Source organism: Aethina tumida, chromosome 2 (genome assembly GCF_024364675.1).
Source record: "Aethina tumida isolate Nest 87 chromosome 2, icAetTumi1.1, whole genome shotgun sequence".
Taxonomy (NCBI): Eukaryota; Metazoa; Arthropoda; class Insecta; order Coleoptera; family Nitidulidae; genus Aethina; species Aethina tumida.
This window is the reverse complement of record NC_065436.1, coordinates 16,886,878-16,905,401: the sequence shown is the minus strand read 5'-3', so window position 1 is coordinate 16,905,401 and position 18,524 is coordinate 16,886,878. Positions and strand designations below refer to the sequence as shown.

The 18,524-nt window shown below is 24.9% G+C and overlaps 1 protein-coding gene across 2 annotated transcripts in view; it reads right to left on the bottom strand.

The window, feature by feature from the left end:
• Positions 1 to 18,237, bottom strand: part of LOC109603808 (LIM/homeobox protein Lhx9) — a 50,089-nt gene extending 31,852 nt beyond the window's left edge. For both annotated transcript variants that reach the window (XM_020020313.2, XM_020020315.2), the window contains exons 1-2: positions 18,104 to 18,237; positions 7,637 to 7,693 (exon numbers count right to left, since the gene is read on the bottom strand). The gene's annotated coding sequence lies outside the window, so the exon portion shown is untranslated. The remainder of the gene's footprint in view (positions 1 to 7,636; positions 7,694 to 18,103) is intronic.
• Positions 18,238 to 18,524: the final 287 nt, after the last annotated feature.

Sequence of the window (18,524 nt, the reverse complement as noted above, 5' to 3'; positions counted from 1 at the left end):
TGTAGAAGTATAAAAAATTATTATAGAAGATCATAGAAAACAATTTTCATAGAATGTTGATGATTCTTTTCTTGTCTATCTTTCGACTTATGATTCATTAAAATTGACTGACAAAAAGTAAAAATATTAACCTAATTAACAAATTTTTATCAGTCCCATAATGGGACTACCATTTAATAAATTTTATGATAAGATAAGCAAATATTTTATATTATAACTAAATAATTGGACTTAGTTATTATAAAAAGTGTTTCGTATGTTATATCATCCAACTAAAAATTGAGAATAAATTATTTGGATAATATTTTATTTAAATTTAAGTTTCCCTTGAATTTTCAAATTTTGAAATTATTACCTACCAAATCTTTCGACTTATGATTCATTAAAATTGAGTTAAAAATAAAAAGTAAAATATTAGCCTAATTAACAAATGTTTGTCAGTTCCATGATGGGACTACTATTTAATAAATTTTATGATAAGATAAAACAAATGTTTTATATTATAAATAAATAATTAAATTTGAGTTTTTTTTAATGATAGTTATTATAAAAATTGTTTTGTATACCATCCAATCAAAAATTGAGAAAAAATTATTTGGATAATATTTTAGTTAAATTTAAGTTTTTCTTGAATTTTCAAGTTTTGAAATTAGTACCTACCAAATTTCATAAAAAAATGTTGAGCAAAAATTACATTCTACCAATTATTTTTCCTGAGGTATTGAAAGTATCTAAGATTATAAAATAGTGATTAGTCCTCATAAACTGTTTTCTTATTTCCAGCACACCCACAATTACAATTTTGTCTGATACACTATATACAGTATCACACGTTTCAGTTATTAAATACTTCTGATTATGAGATCCAGTGTCACTATTTGTTATTGTTAAATTATTTTTAATTATTGAAGTTGTTTTATATCCATTTGTAGCTAGTATTTTTCGTTTCCACTTAATAGATTTTGCCAGATACTTTTTAAACTTTCTGTTCTCTGATTTGGTTGATCAGAAGAAATAAATTTATAATAATAATAATAAATTTATAATAATATAATAATTTAAATATCCATTTTTCAGAATTTTGAATTCAATGCAGAACTATTTTATTTTTTATTTTCACATATTTATACTTAATTTATAGATTTTTTTCTTACCTCTCATTAATTAAAATTGAATAATAAAGAAACTAAATCCACCTTAATTATATTAAATATTATATTAATAAATTTTATTAGTTCCATAATAGGACTTCTAATAAATTATAAATTTTATGTAAGATAAAACAAAAGGTTAATGTTATAAATAAATGTGTTGATGTTTTGAAAAATTCATTTATTTTTTATTAATATTATTTTATAATAAATAATTTTTAAAAAAAATTATTAAGACTTTTTTATTAAAATTATATTCCTTCATATTCTTCAAAATAAGTTTATTTCAAATTTCATTAAAATCTATTGAGTAAAAGTACACATTCTTCTATTGAATTATTTTTCCTAATTAACTAAATTAAGAAATTAGTCATTAGTTCTCTTATTATTGCCAAAAATATACTATTACAATTACAATAAACTAATCACTCCTATTGGATGTTGTTCAGGTATTTTTATTTCACTATTTAAATACTTATTTACAAATATTAACAATATTTTTTATGAAATGTGATATACATCCATTTTTTAAGATAAAATGTGAAAACATATTTTTTCAATTTTACTCATAAATTTACTGTAAAAAATCGTTGAATGTATATATTACTTTGTTGCCTATTTTTCAACTTATTTAGTCATTAAAATTAAGTTATTAATAAAAAAAGTGTTTGTCACATTATATAATATAATATAAATTAACATAACTGACAAATTTTATTAGTTCCAACCTCATTTAATAAATTTTAAGATTAACAAAAGATAAAACAAGAGTTTCATGTTATTATAATAATCGTGTTTATATTTTTAAAAACTTATTTAATTATGATAAAAATAATGACATGTTTTGTAAATCCAATTTAGAAAGATTACATCTAACGTTTGATTAAAACAATCTTTATTGCACACGTAGCAAACGATGTTCTTGTATAAATTTTATTATTTACATCTCATGCGGAAAATCCTTAAAAAACCCAAATGGTTTGTTATAATAATACGTTACGTTACAAGAAGCAGTCAGAAGGCTTAATGGGCGCCAAAACAGAAAATATATTAATCAATTTGACACATTTTCGACGCCCTTTCCTGTTCCACAACACCGTTATACCGTTGATGCAACTTATTCACTTATTCTGGTCTAGATTCGGAGCTTATTCTAATTAAAATTAAAATTTCAAGTAACAAAGTGCGTGATAGAAATCATAATAATATGTTTTGTCGTAAGTCTTAATTAAAAATTATAAATAACGCTGCGATTTCTAATTAAACGGTAGCACAGTTTCTCGGAGGTGTGGACTAGTAACACTGTTGGGCTGCTTAAAATTTCTTTACTGTACATCGTTTCTTTCCGGTAATTTCTTATATACAGAGTGTAGACAACATAGTTAATGTTTAATAGCTTATTTTTCACGTTGTTTTCAAGCCATAATTTATGTTATATCATACAGGAACTGATCATTTGGGAACTTAAGCCTTAAATTATCTGTTATGTTGCTAGCTAGTCCAGATGACCAAAAACTTTATAAATTTTATAAAACTGTCTCAACATTTTCCTGATGTCTAATTTTTAACCAATTTTAAAAATACCACATCAATAAGATTTAGAGCAAGTAAAAAATGGTAAGGAGAATAGTTAGGACAAAAAATTAAAAGCAATTAAAAGAACTATTGTTACATGTGGATAGACATTCGTGAATTTTATCGTTGTTTATAATGACATTATATTTGACATAGACTCGGATTATACTTCATGTTGGATAGATGAATAGTAGGGATCATGTTTAATAAACTATCGTGTATTATTTAATTAACTACAATACCAAAAATTGTCATCCCCTTCCTTAGAGGTGTCCCTTTGGGTAAATTGGTATAAATGTTATTAATTATCGTTTGTTTCCTATTTGTAATTATTTAGTAATAAATTATTTTATATATTTTGGAATCTGTTTTCTGAATTACTTTCCTATGAAGTCGTAGGTGAAGATGAAAGCACTTAAATTTAATTTTATGTATACCGTAGAAATTGCTTTGTATATCATGGAACTGAGGTCTAAAATTTTGTAAGTCAAAAATTGAAAAATATGATTCAGTTTGTTCATTAAATTTGTATCCTTCCAATGAGTTACTTTTTTTTAACAACCAAATCAAGGAATAAGGTGCCAAACATATCAGAAAATATCAAATAATGTTTCGTTCACACTAATCATACCTTTCAGTTATCATGTACCTTTTCAGTGATTATGATATATATTTACTTCAGTTAAATTCTTTTAACTTTATTTTAACACATTATGGTTTCGTTGAACAAAATAATTAAATTGATTAGAAGAATATTAATTTTAATTTTGAAATAAAGTATTGAAAGTATGGAAAGTAGTAACAATTTTAGTGAAGTTTGGTATACATCCATTTTGCAGAATTATAAATTATAGTTATTAGAATTTAGTTATTATAAAAAGTGTTTTGTTTATCACCCAACTAAAAATTGAAATTGAAAAGTCAAAAATTGAAAAAATGACTCAGTTTGTTCATTCATTCATTTTCTTGATGTCTCTAATTTTTAACCAATTTTAAAAATACCACATCAATAAAATTTATTAAATAAAATAAATACTAGCTTAATTTAAATATTTAAAAATTAATATTATCATAATTTTTTATGAAATTTATAAGAATATGTTAAGTTCTTACTATTTTGACTTAATTTTAGATTTTTTTTAGATGAGAAGGAGTTGCAAAAGAAAATAAGGAACAGATATCATAATTAAAAGGGCCGATGTAGAATTGTCAAGCGTAAAGCCGCACGCAAATCTTAATGTTAAGTCCGAAACATATGCTGTATAAAAGTGCACAACAGAACAAAGAAGAGTAGATTTGCGTTTCACAGGGATTTAGCTCTTCGGGGGTTGGAAACTTACTCGGCTTTGTGCCGTTCCAAAGGGAATTATCGCCTAGCAATGCCTCCGCACGAGCCAAAACCTACTTACAAGCAAGGCAATGCGGGTTTGAGAGCAATAACAAACCAGCTGTGCTAAAGTGAATGCCACTGGAAATTTCTTTCAACTATTTTTGGTTTTCTTTGAACCGAATGCAAAATTATATCTTTGTGGTATTAGTCAAAGACTCTTTTGTTTGATGTTGATCACTTGATGATGATTAACAAATAAATTTTGCGCAAACTACTCATAAATCTGAGCATGTGCCATCTTTGGCGAAGGAATTTATCTTATTTTTAAGGAAACTAACCTGCCTGTTAAATATTATTAAAAAGATAAAGTGGCGTCCGTGTTGACACGTTTTATTTTTCGGCAAAAATAACTCAATCCTAATGGGGTTCCAACTCCATAAATCTCGCTTAATTAAATTTCAATAACCTTCGATAAATTATATATATATATACAAAAAAAAAACCAATCGAATATATGCTAATAACAAACAAATATTTAAATAATCTTTGTAACGGCGTCCAAGCGCTGGGACCATAAATAATAAAGCGCATCGGTATAAAGTTAATATTTGTTTTAAATGTAAATGATTTTCATAATTCAGCCCGGCTTTGATGCCTGGGTGTCATCCGATGGGGATTTATGTTGGTCCGCACCTCCCACTTCCACTCTCTTGATGAAGTATCGGAAACATTAAATTTGGCGCCTAGGAATTTTAATGAAGTTATTCAATAATCCGAGGGGTTCGTTCGGGAATCGCAGGTTCATCCAAATTATACAATCAGATGATGTAATTAATTGTTTCCACGTTCGTAACCCCCTTTGCACTCGTAACTTGCCCGAAACGGGCTGCCACGTAGCAATTAACATTCTGGCGGGCTTAATTTATGTGAGGAAGTAACCGAAAATAAAACGTACGGGGAAGGCATGTCTATTGAAACCATAAAAAATACTACAATTAGACATTTTTTGTGTTGAGTTTCAGTTTAAAAATGTCTTTTTAATGTCAAGTTAAAATCAATAATCATGATTTTATTAGTAATTATGATAGTACCCATTATTTAAATGCGATTATTATTAATAGTGCCTACACATCATTCAGCATAAAAAGAAGTAAACATTTCCAAAATGCATTCGAAGGTTTTTTATGAGACAAATCTTTAATTAATATGAGTGCTTACATGTTCATTTTTTTTCATTTCCTACTAATAGATAGTTACCTTGTAGTATGTACTACAATTATAAATCCCTTGTTAATCTCATTTTAAAAGTTGAGATATCTGTCCTGTAACAAATTGAAATCAATAATTATGATTATAGTACTAATTAGTGTCTGATATTTAGATAACATTAATATTAATAGTGTTCATACAACATTCAACTTTATAAGAAGTAAACATTTCCAAAATACATTCCAAGATTTTTTATGAGATTAATTCAGACAAATCTGTCCAAGGCTTTTGCACCAGAAATGTTGGTTTTAATTTTGATTGATACCATTAAAAATAGTAATTAATAATAGTGACCACTTGTCCATTTTAATAATTATTCTCATCAGTAGAAGAACTGATATGAATTCCAAAATGTTCATTTTTATTTTCTACTAATAAATAGTTTCTAAACATATGTATATCTTGGGTAAGTGCTAAAGTTATAAATTTCTTGTTCACCTCATTTTATAAAAAGTTGTGATATCTGTTCAGTATCAAATTTAAATCAATAATTATGATTATAAGGCTAATTAGTATCTGATATTTAGATAAGATTAGTATTAATACTGTTCACACAACATTCAGCATAAAAAGAAGTAAATATTTTCAAAATACGTTCTAAGGTTTTTTATGAGATTATATCATACAAATCTGTCCTAAGGCTTTTGCACCAAAAATGTTGGTTTTAATTTTGATTGATCCCATTAAAAATAGTAATAATAGTGACCACTTGTCTATTTTAATAACTATTCTCATCAGTAGAAGAATTGATATGAATTCCTGAATGTTCATTTTTATTTTCTACTAATAAATAATTTCTAAACATATGTATATCTTGTGGTAAGTACTACAGTTATAAATTTCTTGTTCACTTCATTTTAAAAAAAGTTTTGATAGTATCAAATTTAAATCAATAATTCTAATTATAATATTAATTAGTATCTGATATTTAGATAAGATTAGTATTAATAGTGTTCACACAACATTCAGCATAAAAAGAAGTAAACATTTCCAAAATACATTCTAATCTAAGGTTTTTTTTGAGATCATGCCATACTAATCTGTCCCACGACTTTTGCACCAAAAATGTTGGTTTTAATTTTAATTGATCTCATTAAAAATAGTAATAATAGTGACCACTGGTCCATTTTATTAACTTTTCTCATCAGTAGAAGAACTGATATGAATTCCTAAATGTTCATTTTTATTTTCTACTAATAAATAATTCCTAAACATATGTATATCTTGTGGTAAGTACTACAGTTATAAATTTCTTGTTCACCTCATTTTAAAAAAAGTTTTGATAGTATCAAATTTAAATCAATAATTCTAATTATAATATTAATTAGTATCTGATATTTAGATAAGATTAGTATTAATAGTGTTCATACAACATTCAGCATAAAAAGAAGTAAACATTTTCAAAATACATTCTAAGGTTTTTTATCAGATTATGTCAGACAAATCTGTCCCAAGGCTTTTGCACCAGAAATGTTAATTTTAATTTTGATTGATCCCATTAAAAATAGTAATAATAGTGACCACTGGTCCATTTTAATAACTTTTCTCATCAGTAGAAGAACTGATATGAATTCTTAAATGTCCATTTTTATTTTCTACTAATAAATAGTTTCTAAACATATGCATATCTTGTGGTAAGTACTAAAGTTATAAGTTTCTTGTTAACCTCATTTTATAAAAAAATGTGATATCTGTTCAAAATCAAATTTAGATCAATAATTATGATTATAATACTAATTAGTATCTGATATTTAGATAAGATATTAATAGTGTTCACACAACATTCAGCATAAAAAGAAGTAAACATTTTCAAAATACATTCTAAGGTTTTTTATGAGATTATGTCAGACAAATCTGTCCCAAGACTTTTTCATCAAAAATGTTGGTTTTAATTTTGATTGATCCCATTAAAAATAGTAATAATAGTGACCATTGGTCCATTTTAATAATTTTTCTAATCAAATGAAGAACTAATATGAGTACCTATATATTCTTTTTCATTGAACAAGAACAGAAATTTTATAGCAGTAGATTTTATTTAGATTGCTTTGTATTATTAAAATTTTATTCGTATTCGATTTTACATTGTTTATTATCAATTAAGATTTCTTAAAAATACCTAAAAGTCCCATCTACACAGTTCCTAAAATTTAGTGCTGTAATTTAAAATACTCCTAACCGTGTAGTGCTGTGGGAATTTTCATATAAAAATCTTAGGAGTATCTAATTTAATTTACACATGAAGGTTGCATCCCAGCGGGGATTGGGTACCACTGAAAAGACGGGCGAGAAGGCAATAAAAGTAACTTACATGACATTTGTCAGATCTGTGTTGGGTGTCCATAACAGCATCTGCCATAAGATCTTTCTGAAAGTTAAAGTAAATTATGGTTATGACAAATTGTATGCGGCGTTAAATACATCTTTCAGACTGAGATTCATGAAGATAAAACTATAAAGGAGACGTAAAATAAAACAAATTTTATTTTATGAATTTTCGTCGGCCATAATGTATGCAAATTAAATTTCTGGGTGTTATAGATGTTGGTTATCCATCAAATTTCTTCAAAGAAACTAGAAATTGTTGGGCACGGTATTCTATACGTTCGCCATAAATTTTGCTTCACAGAAATTATTTATATATAAATATGAACAATTTATTATTTAATAAACTGATTCGTGGGTAATCTGTAAGACGCAAAAACGGTCTGTTGCCGAAATGAATATGAACCCACCGACTGACAACGGGGTCAGTATCTGACGGTGGGAGTATCAGATTTCAAAAAAAATTAAAAATTCAAGATTCGGTCGTTGTCTGGTAGGAAGGTGCAGTGAGTCGACAGCGCGATAGCGACCTGTGACCTACCGTGCTCTTATCTGATGGTGGAGACACACGTAATGGCATTCTCTGTGTCACAGCATCATCGGATCTCGTCATTCTTCATGTACTGCACTCACGGCCCGGTCAACGTATAAAGTTATAAATTTTACCCGTTCCCTTCCTAGGCTAGACGTTATTATAATGCTCATAATTTTGTTTTATTTCATAAGACTGTTAACAAATAATAAAAATGTCCTGAGAACAGCATGAAATGCCATTGTAGTTTTTACTGACGCACTGTGCTTTTTTATGAAAATATAAAACTGAGATATTTATGAATACTTAAGACATTTTGGTATTTTTATTGCTTCTGCTTACTGTTTTTTTTATTATTTTGGTTGTGATTTGATGCTGAGAAATTTGCAATATTCATTTGCAAATAATTAATAGTCATACAATATACCTTTTTCACTTATTTTTTGTTTATATTAAAATATATATATTTTTAATTATAACTGAAAAATAATAAAAACTATCAATTTTAAATAATATTTATTATATTATTTATTATATATACATATATATATATATATATATATATATATATATATATATATATATATATATATATATATATATATATATATATATATATTCTCAAATAGTATTTTAGTCATATTTTAGAAATTAATATTCGAATTATTTTTATTAAAACTTTTTTTAATTATTACTGATAATATAAATTAGTAGAAATTTTTAACGCAATAATTAAATTTTATAACAATAAATCAATATTTTTTGTATTAGACATTTACACAACAATTTGTTAAGTTTGTATTTTAATCACATCCCCAAAATATTTCAGTATTATTACATTATTTTTTATTATAAAATTGTAGATATACAGTCGATATCATATTTTTATTTTTAATAGACAAAATAAATTAGTAGAAACTATTAAAGTAATAATTAAATTTTATGGCAATAAATAAGTAATTTATTTTATATTAAATATATTATAAAATAGTTTTTTCTATTTATTTATAACAGACAAAATAAATTAGTAGAAACTATTAAAGTAATAATTAAATTTTATGTCAATAAATAAGTAATTTATTTTATATTATATATATATATATATATATATATATATATATATATATATATATATATATTATAAAATTGTATAAATGATACTTCTATTTTAAGACATTAATACAATATTTTCTAAATTTTGTCCAAAATGTCTAAATATTTTTTCATGGTATTTTAATCATAAATCCAAAATAATTCAGTATTATTGTATTATTTTTTATTATAAAATTGCAGATATATAGTCGTATTTCGATAAGTCATATTTGGATATTTTGAATTATATTTTATTAAAAAAAACTATTTTTATTTATAATAGACAAAATAAATTTGTAGAAACTATTAAAGTAATAAATAATAATATCAATAAATAAGTACATTATTTTATATTATAATATATTAAAAATTGTATAAATGTTACTTCTATTTTAAAACATTAATACAATATTTTCTAAATTTTGTCCAAAATGTCTAAATATTTTTTCATGGTATTTTAATCATAACTCCAAAATACTTCAGTATTATTATATTATTTTTTATTATAAAACTGTAGATATATAGTCGTATTTCGATAAGTCAAACTTGGATATTTAGAATATTTTATTTAAAAAAAAAAAAAAACTATTTTTATTTATAATAGAGAAAATAAATTAGTAGAAACTATTAAAGTAGTAAATAAATTTTATGTCAATAAATCAGTAATTTATTTTGTATTATAATATATTGTAAAATTGTATAAATGTTACTTCTATTTAAATTTTTTCCAAAATGTCTAAATATTTTTTCATGGCATTTTAATCATATCTCCAAAATATTTCAGTATTATTATATAATTTTTTTATATAAAATTTTATATATACAATCGTATTTCGATAAGTCAATTTTGGATATTTCGATATATTTTATTAAAAAAAATATTTTTATTTATCACAGACAAAATGAATTAGTAGAAACTACTAGTATCAATTTTTTTGGCAATAAATCAGTATTTTATTTCATATTATGTGTTTTTAGGTATTTTATATCTCCAAAATATTTCGAATTATATTTTATTAAAAAAACTATTTTTATTTATTATTAATACAATATTTTTTGAGAAAAAATTAATTTTTATTTTAAGTTATGTTATTAAAAATAGTGTAAAAATTAATAAATAAATTATTATTTATACATTATTTGGCCACCTACTACATTCATACTTACATTATAATTCATTTCGTAACTCGCAATATTAATAAGTCAAACATTTTCCTTGGTATGTCGTCGTTGGAGTAGTCGAAGCTTGTTTATTAAATTTTAATTTGTGGTCTAAGAGTATTGAAAATATTCTAACGTCGGAACCACATAAAGAACATTTTATGATGCAATTAAACCTATAATTGCTTATATTGATATCAAATATTAATTAAACAGTAGTTGTACCTTACATAAAAGTCGAATAATCCAGCACCATAAATAACCTAATCTATAAAATCTACTTTTGACCACGACGCCGAACAAAAACAAATAAAAATTAATTTGCATAAATCCCAACACAAATTTTGTAATAAAATTGTGACTTTTATAAGGTTTAAATTTAGTGCCGCAATTAAAGAGGTCCCCATCCCAAATACAGGAGTCTTGGCAGACCAAAAGGCAAGATTAAGTAATAAAATTGAATTCAACGAGTAAATTTTATTTTATAAATATTTTATTTGCAAAAATCAAAGTCAAAGTTGGCTTGTGTGACGTCACAGTTGTTTTGTTATGCCACTTAACTGATGTACTTTTCTTTTAGAAAATAAATGAATGGGTTTCCTTGTCGGCGCTATAAATTACGCGATAACTTTTCATTGCGACCCGGACCACCTAATGTGTTCTCGTAATGTTTATACCATATTTTTTGTTTATAAAACTAAACTAGCAAATTTAAATTTCATGTGCAATAAAAACGTCAAGTAGCTGGTAAAAGATGAGCGTAGTCGTGAGTGTAGCTGTGGTAATATTTAGACGAAAATGTAATAAATTTCCTCACTTCGAGAGTTGTCACAAAAATGTTTAACTTAGGTGTGGTTAGTTGAATAATTGTCCATTTTCTTTTTTTTTTTTTTGTCACCGGACGTTTCTCGGAATGGACATTAAAAGTTTTAATCTGAACTGTCGTCATTTCAATAAATCTCCGTTAACAATTAACAAAAATGTGAGCTTCATCGGAGTCTGTTCCGGTGACAAAAATTCGTTAGATGTTCGGACAATTCCCGGTCCCGCATAAACACGTTTAAAAAACCAAATAAATAAAACAAAGCCGGGTCCTAATGTGCGATTTTGCGGCCGGAAACCCGAACAGTTTAAAACGTGGACTTTATGGGATCTGTCAAAAAGTATTATTTTCAACACCGATTCCCATTTATTTAAAACCGATAACCAGAAGAAGGTGGAAAATATCCCGCTTAAATTGCTTAATATTCAAATGAAGCGCTACCTTGATGGCCCTTTCTTTTGAAATCCTATATTGTTGACTAAGTTAATGCGGCCGCCGGTAGCCCCGCTGGCGCCATACGACCGACTTCGACGCCTACTACATTTGTTATATCACACCTCTCGTCACAAATCTGCTGCAGACAACAAAAGTGACTTTAGCACGGGGTATAATTACCGAAATTTTGAAGCGAAATTCGGGCCCCAATCGGGTCGGCGTACCGATTCGAATTGTGTTAAGTCCATGAAACGCCTTCTGCGAAACAAATTCTGGATTTTTAATCAAGAAATATATTGTATTACATTATTTGTATTGCAGTAAGTAAAAATCTATGATTAAAATGACAAAATATGTAAAAAAATAAAACAATTACATGTTTAGAAGATTATTTTTAGTATTTAGATGCAACTACATAGATAAGCTTGACCCGATCTGATATTTTGAATTAGAGAATAAAAAAAAAATAAAATTTATAATATGGAAATTAATATATTATATAACTAAACAATTTTTTACTCAATATAAGAATAAACTAATAGTATTTAACTTGCCGATTAAAAATTCTTTACTTTTGATAATATCATATTTTGGAAATAGTGTTTATCTTAATGTGATTTTAAAAAAATTGTTCTGCAAAAAAATGTCTGTGGAATTCGAAAATGTAGTGTCTGTAAGAGTGTTTTTTATGTAAATTTGCTCTATTCTATTTTAATTATAAAGGTCTATGTTGCCTTTATTGTTATTATATATTTAAACTATTTAAACAAATAAGAATCGCAGAAAACCCGCAAAAATTTGTTTTTAGTGCCATTATTATTATTACTACTTTCTATTATTATTATTATTATTATTATTATTATTATTTTGAAATACTTGAATAATTTTTTGAGTAATAAATAAATATTATTATTAATAATGTTTTTTTTTAATATTAAATTAAAATTGTTAAAATACAACAATTTTTATATTAATACAATGTTTTTTCAAAAATTTCATGCACTACAAACCAAAAAAATATCTAGAATAACATAAGCTTTTATTTGTTATTGTGTTATTGTTATATAAATTTACTTTATTCTTTTCTTATTATAGAGGAAAAATACAAGAATATTTTAAACAATTTAAAATCCCAGAAAACCACAAAAATTTATTTTTTAGTGTCATTACTATTATCACTACTGTTATTATCATTATTATTTTGAAATCAAATATATATTAAAACAGTTGTAAATTAATTTTTTTTTTGAGTAATAAATAATATTGTAAAAAAATTAATAATTTTTGACTCATCAATAGCATAAATTCTTTTTTTTTTTGAAAATATTAAATATTGTAATAAAAATTGATAAAGTATTATTTTTTATTAATATAATACTAATACTTTTTATAATAATAATAATAATTAATTTTTATCTTATATTCAATATTTTTTCAAAACTTTTATATACTCCACAACAACAAAATTTCTATAAAATTCGTAAAAAAATATTGATTTAATCTCTGTAGAAATGGTATTTTATATAAATTTACTCTATTGTTTTTAATTATAGAGGATACATACAAGAATATTTTTAACAATTAAGAATCACAGAAAACCACAAAAATTTATTTTTTAGTGTCATTACTATTATCACTATTATTATTATTATTATTTAAATATATATGTATATTATAAACAGTTGCAATAAGTTAAATTTTATTTTAGTAATAAATAATATTGTAAGAAAAAGTTAATAATATTTTACTTAGTAATAGCAGATCATAAATTCTTTTTTTTTTTTTTTGAAAATTTTAAATATTTTAATCAAAATTGTTAAAATAGAATAATGTTTATCTTAATACAATATTTTTTCAAAACTTTTATATACCCAAAGCAAAAAACATGTTTAAAATAAAAATTTCTATATAATTCGAAAAAAATAGATTTAGTTTGTGCAAAAATGGTATTTTTATATAAATTTATTATATTTCTTTTTAATTATAGAAGAAACAAACAAAAATATTTTGAACAATTAAGAATCACAGAAAACCACAAAAATTTATTTTTTAGTCTCTTTATCACTACTATTACTATTATTATTATTCTTAAATCACTTGTAATAAATTAAAAAAAAATTGAGTAATAAATAATATTGTAAGAAAATCTTAATAATATTTAACTAAACTTAAATATTGAAAAACAACAGTTGTCCTATGGTAATCAAAATTGTTAAAACAGAATAATTTTTATCTTAATACAATATTTTTTCAAAACTTTTATATACTCCAAAACAAAACAAATAGGATAAAATTTTTTATAAAAGTCGAAAAAAAAAATAATTGTTTTAGTCTCTGTAGAAATGGTATTTTTATATAAATTTACTCTATTTTTTAATTATAGAGGAAATACAAGAATATTTTAAACAATTAAGAATCACAGGAAACCACAAAAAATTATTTTTTAATGTCATATTGAAAAATATCACTTTCCCTATGATAATTAAAATTGTTAAAATAGAATAACTTTTATTTTAGTACAATATTTTTTCAAAACTTTTATATACACCAAAACAAATAAATGTTTCGGATAAAAATTTTAGTCTGTGTGCAGAAATTTTTATATAAATTTCTAGAATAAATTTTTAATTATGGAGGAATATTTTAAACAATTAAGAATCGCAGAAAATCACAAAATTTATTTTTTAGTGTCATTACTATTATTATTATTATTATTATTATTATTATAAATTAAACATAATAATATTTAATTTACAAATTGCAGATCATAAATTCTTATTTTTTTTAAAAAAATATCAAATAATGAAAAACATCAAAGCATCCTATAGTTATCAAAATAGTTAAAATAGAATAATTTATATCTTAATAAAATATTTTTTCAAAATTTGTATGTATGTTACTTCAAAACAAAAAAAATGTCTAGGATAAAAAATTCTGTAAAATTTGAAAACATGGTTTTAGTCTCTGTAAAAGTGATTTTAAACAATTAAGAATGGCAGAAAACCTAAAAAAAATTATTTTATAGTGACATTACTATTATCACTACTATTCTTATTATCATTATTGTGAAATCAATGTATTATGAACACTTAATAAATTGAACAATTTTTTGAGTAATAAATATTATAATAAAAAATTAATAATATTTAAATTACAGATCATATATAATTATTTTGTTCTGTAAAATTAAATTGAAAAAAAAAATAATGTTTTCTGTGGTAATCAAAATTGTTAAGACAGAATAATTTTTATCTTAATTCAATAGTTTTTCAAACATTTTTTGCCTACCAAACAAAAAAAAATTTAGGATACAAATTTTTTATAAAATTGAAGAAATTAATGATTTTAGAATCGCAGCAATTCACATCGTTACTATTAACATTACTTTTGCCATTACTAAGTGAAAATTAAAAGATGTCAAAAAAATGGTTATATAAAAAAAATTATCGATTAAGATTTTTTTACAAAAACGGAGATAAATGAAAAAACATGAGACATTAACACAATATTAAAGCTTTAAACTTAGACAAACACAATTTCCCTAAAGCCGCGTCCAATAACACAAAATGTCGTAACCGATTTTTGTCGTGAGCAAAGTACATAAGGATTCTGTAACCGTAGCGTTGTACAGTTTTAATTGGAAAGAACGAAGAAGCTGTCATAAATTTAACGTATGATCGCTGCGCTTCTTACAGCAGTGAGCAACAAGCAATGAAGCAGCTCACAATAATGGCACATAATTCTGAACATCTTTTCAATCCGCCATGCCGATTCTAAATTGATTTTTTTCTGTGTGAAACCCGACAGCAGTTGTCGGCACTATCAGTAATTGGATAAAAGAAAAAAAGCCAGAAATGACTGTGTATCTATCTTGTCAATTACATGCAATTAGTTTCTGTGCGTGTCCTGTGAAGTTGATGCAACTGCAGCGGGCCCTCTTAGTCGGCAATTGGAGATGACGACGACATCGAAGAAATTGTTTCCCTGGAAATCGGAGCACGACATCTACTTTACGTGATGCCACACAATTTTACAACTCGGCCAGGATCACCACCGTTTCCGTTTTATTTTCACATCGATCATTTTTTTACCTGCAGCTACGTAAATTACTTCCTAATATTGTAAGTGGCCGTGTAAAGAGTGTGATTATATTAAATTACGAGAAATGGGCCTTTCGGTCACGAATATCTGTGGTTACACTTTTTTCTTCATAAACGCAATTGTCTTCACCGATTTTCTGTTTCTGTTCAATATTTTTTTAAAGCCAACTGTTCATCGACAATTATATCCCAATTTTTTATATAGGTAAATCTATATTATTCTAGCCTTCCCAATTTTATAACGTTAAAGTTAAATTAATAATATTTGAATATTAAATATTTTCGTATTTTAGAACCTTAAAAAGAAGAAAACTTTTGCGGTGTTGTTTATAATTCTAATGAACTTTAGTTGTGGAGCAAACTTGTATGATGTCTCGTTTTATTACAACTTTATATACATTTAATATGTTGGTAAGAGAAGTAACCGGTGCACCGGCGTACCGTCGTGTTACGATTCATGACTCCTATAATTATATTATTAATGTGAAATCATTATATTTTACACAAAGAAAGTATATCAAAAATAAGCCGATATGCAAATTTATTAAATATGATGGGGCATTTTCATATATGTCCAAACGGATATTAAATTATTTAATTTAAATATACTTAGTGCATACTAATTTATCGATGAGAATTTTCAGGACATAATAAAATTGTAATTATGAGTTAATTACTTTGTAGCTTTAAAATTGACTAAAAAATATGTTCAATCCAGCTGTTTAATCTCATAACCTTGCTAGTTACTACGTTTATACCTACCAACTCATTCGGCTTTTTATTAAATTTGCCACATCATATTTTTATTAGAAAATGAAGTCAATACAACGTTAATAGTTCCTACTAACTGGTTTTTATTTTTTAAATCAAAGAAATGACAGAGCTTTCTTTTTAAATGGAGTGTAAAAGATTAAAAATACATAAGAATGTTCAATACCTTCTTCACGTTAGCCAATAAAATTTAGGGTCCCAAGATATAGTTAATCCCCGGTTCTTTGTCCTGTATTTGTTAAAATATTCAAATTAGGAATTGGACGGTTTTGGAACCAAATAGAAATAAATATTCAAGATTTACTTATGAAAAAAATGCCTCAGAAGAATTTGAGCACAAAATATTCATTGAAATTTAATATAAAACTGTAAATGGTTGTTTAATTGACGGTTTTATAACACAATATCTTTATACCTTTGTTTAAATATTAAGTTCTATTCTATTATAAAAAATAAAACCTAAAATATTTTTTTTTATATTAAAGTGTTATGTCAATAAAATCATTTTCGTAGATGCATTGCCTTATCAGCATCATATGAGTAACTGCCACTGCCAAAATTGAGATACTTTTTAAATGGTTGAGATAGGATAATTTAATATAAAACTGTAATTGCTTGTTTAATTGACGGTTTTGCAACATAATGCCTTTCTACTTTTGTTTAAATATAAAAAATAAATACAAAATGTGTTTTTTTATATTAATCTGAAGTCAATAAAATCATTTTCATAAATGAGGCATCATCTGTGTAGCTGCCACTGCTAAAATTGAAATACTTTTGAATAGTTTGAGATTTGATTATTATTTTTGTGTACTTCTTTACTGCAACTATGTTAAAACAGCAACTATTCTCACATAATATTTACTGCTTCTATTATTTTCATTTCTCTAGGGAAATGTAGAAGTTATATCGTAAATAATTGTGGGTACAAAGTGTGGCAATTAAAGGGTCTTTGCAAATTCTTTAAACTAATTTCATATAAGGTATTTATGTGTACTTGTAATGATCTTATCAAACCAACTGTTTGAACACTAAAAAAGTGTCTCAGAAGAACTTGAGCAGAAAATATTCATTGAAATTTAATATAAAATTGTAATTGCTTGTTTAATTTACGGTTTTGCAACATAATACCTTTCTACTTTTGTTTAAATATTAAAAATAAATACATAAAATATGTTTTTTATATTAACGTGATGTCAATAAAATCGTTTTCATAGATGAGGCAATTGCCTCACCAGCATCATCTGTGTAGCTGCCACTGCTAAAATTGAGATACTTTTTAAATAGTTTGAGATGTGATTATTATTTTTGTATACTTCTTTACTGCAACTATGTTAAAACAGCAGCTATTCTCACACAGTATTCACTGTTTCTACTATTTTCATTTATGTAGGCAAATGTAGAAGTTATATCGAAAATAAATGTGGGTAGAAAGTGTGGCAATTAAAGGGTCTTTGCAAATCCTTTAAACTAAAATACATATATGGTATTTATGTGTACTTGCAATAATCTTATCAAAATAACTGTTTGAATACTTACATTGTTGAATAAAAAGCGTTTTGGTTTGTTTTAATCCACCTCTAATACACGTATTATTCATTGGGGGTATTTTCACAGCCCTATTTCTGAATTATATAATAATATACACATCAAATACGCTTACATTTTATTTAAAATATTTTTACAATAATGTAAACAAACTGCATCAATAATTGTGGTTATGTTTACTAATCTGTGTGAAATACGAACGACCGTATATCTGTCTCTTTCTAGTGCATATGAACAATTCAGTTTTGTCGGTAACGTATTTCGTTGCTATTACAATACAGAGAAAACAGATATGCGACGGTGTCACATGAAAAAGACATATATCCATTTAAATTTAATATATCCCGATTCTCAACGCCTAGTTAAGGTGTTTATGACCACTAAAAAGTGATGAATGAAACATGTTTTTAGA